Source organism: Amia ocellicauda, unplaced genomic scaffold, assembly GCF_036373705.1.
Source record: "Amia ocellicauda isolate fAmiCal2 unplaced genomic scaffold, fAmiCal2.hap1 HAP1_SCAFFOLD_41, whole genome shotgun sequence".
Classification (NCBI taxonomy): domain Eukaryota; kingdom Metazoa; phylum Chordata; class Actinopteri; order Amiiformes; family Amiidae; genus Amia; species Amia ocellicauda.
In genome coordinates, this window is record NW_027102981.1 from 475,001 (window position 1) to 482,500 (window position 7,500).

The 7,500-nt window shown below is 43.9% G+C and overlaps 5 non-coding genes and 2 pseudogenes across 5 annotated transcripts; all 7 read right to left on the reverse strand.

Moving 5' to 3' along the window:
- Nucleotides 1-111: 111 nt before the first annotated feature.
- LOC136735581 (5S ribosomal RNA) lies at nt 112-230 on the reverse strand. Its single transcript, XR_010811118.1, has one exon. It is a non-coding gene; the product is annotated as a 5S ribosomal RNA (ribosomal RNA).
- Nucleotides 231-1,285: 1,055 nt separating this feature from the next.
- Nucleotides 1,286-1,394, reverse strand: LOC136735516 (uncharacterized; annotated as a pseudogene).
- Nucleotides 1,395-2,440: 1,046 nt separating this feature from the next.
- Nucleotides 2,441-2,559, reverse strand: LOC136735976 (5S ribosomal RNA). The gene has a single exon (XR_010811503.1). It is a non-coding gene; the product is annotated as a 5S ribosomal RNA (ribosomal RNA).
- A 1,055-nt stretch (nt 2,560-3,614) lies between these two features.
- On the reverse strand, nt 3,615-3,733 carry LOC136735725 (5S ribosomal RNA). The gene has a single exon (XR_010811256.1). It is a non-coding gene; the product is annotated as a 5S ribosomal RNA (ribosomal RNA).
- Nucleotides 3,734-4,788: 1,055 nt separating this feature from the next.
- LOC136735844 (5S ribosomal RNA) lies at nt 4,789-4,907 on the reverse strand. Its single transcript, XR_010811370.1, has one exon. It is a non-coding gene; the product is annotated as a 5S ribosomal RNA (ribosomal RNA).
- Nucleotides 4,908-5,973: 1,066 nt separating this feature from the next.
- On the reverse strand, nt 5,974-6,092 carry LOC136735582 (5S ribosomal RNA). Its single transcript, XR_010811119.1, has one exon. It is a non-coding gene; the product is annotated as a 5S ribosomal RNA (ribosomal RNA).
- Nucleotides 6,093-7,147: 1,055 nt separating this feature from the next.
- LOC136735497 (uncharacterized) lies at nt 7,148-7,256 on the reverse strand (annotated as a pseudogene).
- Nucleotides 7,257-7,500: the final 244 nt, after the last annotated feature.

The window sequence follows — 7,500 nt, forward strand, 5'->3', positions numbered from 1 at the left end:
TATTGTATGCCTGTGTATTTGGGGAAGTCAAATCTGAAATAATGATGAAATTGCGTGTATCCAAAGTTAAAACTCGTGATTTGTCGCCCTCTGGTGTGTAAAAGATGCAAAAGCTTACAGCACCTGGTATTCCCAGGCGGTCTCCCATCCAAGTACTGACCAGGCCCGAGCCTGCTTAGCTTCCGAGATCGGACGAGATCGGGCGTATTCAGGCTAGTATGGCCGTAAGCCAGGGAGGCTGTCCCTGACGCTCTACTTATAGGGAAGGCAATATCCGTTTCTGCCGTTCATACTTACAGTTGAACTGTCTCTCTACTCTAAAGCCCGGGACACACCAGCGCGCCGCAGACAGTCCCTGCTAACACGCCACGTTGTGGCAACGTTGTGCGTTAGCTGGGGTGCCACACCAGACCGGAACTATATTTTACAAAACGAACACATTGTCTTGATAATACAGCTGTAATTGAGTGCCTGACACGCCAGTCAAGCGCAATCTTGAGAAGTTGTGCATTTCAGTAAGGATTTCAATTGACATGCAGTATGAAACTGAAAGGAGGTTGCATCACTATGATGCATAACATTGCATGTATTGTATTTTCAAGTGTGTGCATTCATCCTGTTGTCATTTTGTTTTGAAAGCAGAAGAATCATTCAACAGGTTGCTGAGACAAATGTAAACCAGTAAAACATATGAAGAGAAACAAACCTTGAATATAAGTTCAGTTGTTTAAACATTTGACAAACTATGGTGAGGGGGTAAGAAAACACACAAATCCAGCAGCTCCTGTATTTCAATACACCAGAACCCAATATTATTGGCGAGTCGGGTAGTCCATCATCACAGTTCGAGGGCAGGCATCATTTCAGTAATTTCATCCCGTTGCATTCACATCCGTGCCTTGAATGAGATTGAATGTGATCTTTGCTCTCATGTATGTTCCCAAGTTTTACACTTTCGTGCTTTGTATGAATGGGAATGGAACCGTGTGTGTTGAATGAGGCTCCTTGTGAGCACTGAACTTTGTCCGGTGGAGTTCCTTTTTGTGTTGCTGTAATTGTGTCATTTCTCGATGAGAAAGATTAGGCAACATTTAGTCACTTCTAGCCATGATGCTCAATTTATTTACAAATGTACACTAGTTAATAGGGACCGTTTACGTTGGAGAACAAGATCTATTGTATGCCTGTGTATTTGGGGAAGTCAAATCTGAAATAATGATGAAATTGCGTGTATCCAAAGTTAAAACTCGTGATTTGTCGCCCTCTGGTGTGTAAAAGATGCAAAAGCTTACAGCACCTGGTATTCCCAGGCGGTCTCCCATCCAAGTACTGACCAGGCCCGAGCCTGCTTAGCTTCTGAGATCGGACGTATTCAGGCTAGTATGGCCGTAAGCTGTCCCTGACGCTCTACTTAAAGGGAAGGCAATATCCGTTTCTGCCGCTCATACTTGCAGTTGAACTGTCTCTCTACTCTAAAGTCCGGGACACACCAGCGCGCCGCAGACAGTCCCTGCTAACACGAAACGTTGTGGCAACATTGTGCGTTAGCTGGGGTGCCACACCAGACCGGAACTATATTTTACAAAACGAACACATTGTCTTGATAATACAGCTGTAATTGAGTGCCTGACACGCCAGTCAAGCGCAATCTTGAGAAGGTGTGCATTTCAGTAAGGATTTCAATTGACATGCAGTATGAAACTGAAAGGAGGTTGCATCACTATGATGCATAACATTGCATGTATTGTATTTTCAAGTGTGTGCATTCATCCTGTTGTCATTTTGTTTTGAAAGCAGAAGAATCATTCAACAGGTTGCTGAGACAAATGTAAACCAGTAAAACATATGAAGAGAAACAAACCTTGAATATAAGTTCAGTTGTTTAAACATTTGACAAACTATGGTGAGGGGGTAAGAAAACACACAAATCCAGCAGCTCCTGTATTTCAATACACCAGAACCCAATATTATTGGCGAGTCGGGTAGTCCATCATCACAGTTCGAGGGCAGGCATCATTTCAGTAATTTCATCCCGTTGCATTCACATCCGTGCCTTGAATGAGATTGAATGTGATCTTTGCTCTCAAGTATGTTCCCAAGTTTTACACTTTCGTGCTTTGCATGAATGGGAATGGAACCGTGTGTGTTGAATGAGGCTCCTTGTGAGCACTGAACTTTGTCCGGTGGAGTTCCTTTTTGTGTTGCTGTAATTGTGTCATTTCTCGATGAGAAAGATTAGGCAACATTTAGTCACTTCTAGCCATGATGCTCAATTTATTTACGAATGTACCCTAGTTACTACGGACCGTTTACGTTGGAGAACAAGATCTATTGGATGCCTGTGTATTTGGGGAAGTCAAATCTGAAATAATGATGAAATTGCGTGTATCCAAAGTTAAAACTCGTGATTTGTCGCCCTCTGGTGTGTAAAAGATGCAAAAGCTTACAGCACCTGGTATTCCCAGGCGGTCTCCCATCCAAGTACTGACCAGGCCCGAGCCGGCTTAGCTTCCGAGATCGGACGAGATCGGGCGTATTCAGGCTAGTATGGCCGTAAGCCAGAGAGGCTGTCCCTGACGCTCTACTTAAAGGGAAGGCAATATCCGTTTCTGCCGCTCATACTTGCAGTTGAACTGTCTCTCTACTCTAAAGTCCGGGACACACCAGCGCGCCGCAGACAGTCCCTGCTAACACGAAACGTTGTGGCAACGTTGTGCGTTAGCTGGGGTGCCACACCAGACCGGAACTATATTTTACAAAACGAACACATTGTCTTGATAAAACAGCTGTAATTGAGTGCCTGACACGCCAGTCAAGCGCAATCTTGAGAAGGTGTGCATTTCAGTAAGGATTTCAATTGACATGCAGTATGAAACTGAAAGGAGGTTGCATCACTATGATGCATAACATTGCATGTATTGTATTTTCAAGTGTGTGCATTCATCCTGTTGTCATTTTGTTTTGAAAGCAGAAGAATCATTCAACAGGTTGCTGAGACAAATGTAAACCAGTAAAACATATGAAGAGAAACAAACCTTGAATATAAGTTCAGTTGTTTAAACATTTGACAAACTATGGTGAGGGGGTAAGAAAACACACAAATCCAGCAGCTCCTGTATTTCAATACACCAGAACCCAATATTATTGGCGAGTCGGGTAGTCCATCATCCGGGTTCGAGGGCAGGCATCATTTCAGTAATTTCATCCCGTTGCATTCACATCCGTGCCTTGAATGAGATTGAATGTGATCTTTGCTCTCAAGTATGTTCCCAAGTTTTACACTTTCGTGCTTTGCATGAATGGGAATGGAACCGTGTGTGTTGAATGAGGCTCCTTGTGAGCACTGAACTTTGTCCGGTGGAGTTCCTTTTTGTGTTGCTGTAATTGTGTCATTTCTCGATGAGAAAGATTAGGCAACATTTAGTCACTTCTAGCCATGATGCTCAATTTATTTACGAATGTACCCTAGTTACTACGGACCGTTTACGTTGGAGAACAAGATCTATTGGATGCCTGTGTATTTGGGGAAGTCAAATCTGAAATAATGATGAAATTGCGTGTATCCAAAGTTAAAACTCGTGATTTGTCGCCCTCTGGTGTGTAAAAGATGCAAAAGCTTACAGCACCTGGTATTCCCAGGCGGTCTCCCATCCAAGTACTGACCAGGCCCGAGCCTGCTTAGCTTCCGAGATCAGACGAGATCGGGCGTATTCAGGCTAGTATGGCCGTAAGCCAGGGAGGCTGTCCCTGACGCTCTACTTAAAGGGAAGGCAATATCCGTTTCTGCCGTTCATACTTACAGTTGAACTGTCTCTCTACTCTAAAGCCCGGGACACACCAGCGCGCCGCAGACAGTCCCTGCTTACATGCCACATTGTGGCAACGTTGTGCGTTAGCTGGGGTGCCACACCAGACCGGAACTATTTTTTACAAAACGAACACATTGTCTTGATAAAACAGCTGTAATTGAGTGCCTGACACGCCAGTCAAGCTCAATCTTGAGAAGGTGTGCATTTCAGTAAGGATTTCAATTGACATGCAGTATGAAGCTGAAAGGAGGTTGCATCACTATGATGCATAACATTGCATGTATTGTATTTTCAAGTGTGTGCATTCATCCTGTTGTCATTTTGTTTTGAAAGCAGAAGAATCATTCAACAGGTTGCTGAGACAAATGTAAACCAGTAAAACATATGAAGAGAAACAAACCTTGAATATAAGTTCAGTTGTTTAAACATTTGACAAACTATGGTGAGGGGGTAAGAAAACACACAAATCCAGCAGCTCCTGTATTTCAATACACCAGAACCCAATATTATTGGCGAGTCGGGTAGTCCATCATCACAGTTCGAGGGCAGGCATCATTTCAGTAATTTCATCCCGTTGCATTCACATCCGTGCCTTGAATGAGATTGAATGTGATCTTTGCTCTCAAGTATGTTCCCAAGTTTTACACTTTCGTGCTTTGCATGAATGGGAATGGAACCGTGTGTGTTGAATGAGGCTCCTTGTGAGCACTGAACTTTGTCCGGTGGAGTTCCTTTTTGTGTTGCTGTAATTGTGTCATTTCTCGATGAGAAAGATTAGGCAACATTTAGTCACTTCTAGCCATGATGCTCAATTTATTTACGAATGTACCCTAGTTACTAGGGACCGTTTACGTTGGAGAACAAGATCTATTGTATGCCTGTGTATTTGGGGAAGTAAAATCTGAAATAATGATGAAATTGTGTGTATCCAAAGTTAAAACTCGTGATTTGTCGCCCTCTGGTGTGTAAAAGGTGCAAAAGCTTACAGCACCTGGTATTCCCAGGGGGTCTCCCATCCAAGTACTGACCAGGCCCGAGCCCGCTTGGCTTCCGAGATCGGATGAGATCGGGCGTATTCAGGCTAGTATGGCCGTAAGCCAGGGAGGTTGTCCCTGACGCTCTACTTAAAGGGAAGGCAATATCCGTTTCTGCCGTTCATACTTACAGTTGAACTGTCTCTCTACTCTAAAGCCCGGGACACACCAGCGCGCCGCAGCCAGTCCCTGCTAACACGCCACGTTGTGGCAACATTGTGGCAACGTTGTGCGTTAGCTGGGGTGCCACACCAGACCGGAACTATATATTACAAAACGAACACATTGTCTTGATAAAACAGCTGTAATTGAGTGCCTGACACGCCAGTCAAGCGCAATCTTGAGAAGGTGTGCATTTCAGTAAGGATTTCAATTGACATGCAGTATGAAACTGAAAGGAGGTTGCATCACTATGATGCATAACATTGCATGTATTGTATTTTCAAGTGTGTGCATTCATCCTGTTGTCATTTTGTTTTGAAAGCAGAAGAATCATTCAACAGGTTGCTGAGACAAATGTAAACCAGTAAAACATATGAAGAGAATCAAACCTTGAATATAAGTTCAGTTGTTTAAACATTTGACAAACTATGGTGAGGGGGTAAGAAAACACACAAATCCAGCAGCTCCTGTATTTCAATACACCAGAACCCAATATTATTGGCGAGTCGGGTAGTCCATCATCACAGTTCGAGGGCAGGCATCATTTCAGTAATTTCATCCCGTTGCATTCACATCCGTGCCTTGAATGAGATTGAATGTGATCTTTGCTCTCAAGTATGTTCCCAAGTTTTACACTTTCGTGCTTTGCATGAATGGGAATGGAACCGTGTGTGTTGAATGAGGCTCCTTGTGAGCACTGAACTTTGTCCGGTGGAGTTCCTTTTTGTGTTGCTGTAATTGTGTCATTTCTCGATGAGAAAGATTAGGCAACATTTAGTCACTTCTAGCCATGATGCTCAATTTATTTACGAATGTACCCTAGTTACTAGGGACCGTTTACGTTGGAGAACAAGATCTATTGTATGCCTGTGTATTTGGGGAAGTCAAATCTGAAATAATGATGAAATTGCGTGTATCCAAAGTTAAAACTCGTGATTTGTCGCCCTCTGGTGTGTAAAAGATGCAAAAGCTTACAGCACCTGGTATTCCCAGGCGGTCTCCCATCCAAGTACTGACCAGGCCCGAGCCTGCTTAGCTTCCGAGATCGGACGAGATCGGGCGTATTCAGGCTAGTATGGCCGTAAGCCAGGGAGGCTGTCCCTGACGCTCTACTTAAAGGGAAGGCAATATCCGTTTCTGCCGCTCATACTTGCAGTTGAACTGTCTCTCTACTCTAAAGTCCGGGACACACCAGCGCGCCGCAGACAGTCCCTGCTAACACGAAACGTTGTGGCAACGTTGTGCGTTAGCTGGGGTGCCACACCAGACCGGAACTATATTTTACAAAACGAACACATTGTCTTGATAATACAGCTGTAATTGAGTGCCTGACACGCCAGTCAAGCGCAATCTTGAGAAGGTGTGCATTTCAGTAAGGATTTCAATTGACATGCAGTATGAAACTGAAAGGAGGTTGCATCACTATGATGCATAACATTGCATGTATTGTATTTTCAAGTGTGTGCATTCATCCTGTTGTCATTTTGTTTTGAAAGCAGAAGAATCATTCAACAGGTTGCTGAGACAAATGTAAACCAGTAAAACATATGAAGAGAAACAAACCTTGAATATAAGTTCAGTTGTTTAAACATTTGACAAACTATGGTGAGGGGGTAAGAAAACACACAAATCCAGCAGCTCCTGTATTTCAATACACCAGAACCCAATATTATTGGCGAGTCGGGTAGTCCATCATCACAGTTCGAGGGCAGGCATCATTTCAGTAATTTCATCCCGTTGCATTCACATCCGTGCCTTGAATGAGATTGAATGTGATCTTTGCTCTCAAGTATGTTCCCAAGTTTTACACTTTCGTGCTTTGCATGAATGGGAATGGAACCGTGTGTGTTGAATGAGGCTCCTTGTGAGCACTGAACTTTGTCCGGTGGAGTTCCTTTTTGTGTTGCTGTAATTGTGTCATTTCTCGATGAGAAAGATTAGGCAACATTTAGTCACTTCTAGCCATGATGCTCAATTTATTTACGAATGTACCCTAGTTACTAGGGACCGTTTACGTTGGAGAACAAGATCTATTGTATGCCTGTGTATTTGGGGAAGTCAAATGTGAAATAATGATGAAATTGCGTGTATCCAAAGTTAAAACTCGTGATTTGTCGCCCTCTGGTGTGTAAAAGATGCAAAAGCTTACAGCACCTGGTAATCCCAGGCGGTCTCCCATCCAAGTACTGACCAGGCCCGAGCCTGCTTAGCTTCCGAGATCGGGCGTATTCAGGCTAGTATGGCCGTAAGCCAGGGAGGCTGTCCCTGACGCTCTACTTAAAGGGAAGGCAATATCCGTTTCTGCCGCTGATACTTGCAAATGAACTGTCTCTCTACTCTAAAGTCCGGGACACACCAGCGCGCCGCAGACAGTCCCTGCTAACACGAAACGTTGTGGCAACGTTGTGGCAACGTTGTGCGTTAGCTGGGGTGCCACACCAGACCGGAACTATATTTTACAAAACGAACACATTGTCTTGATAAAACAGCTGTAA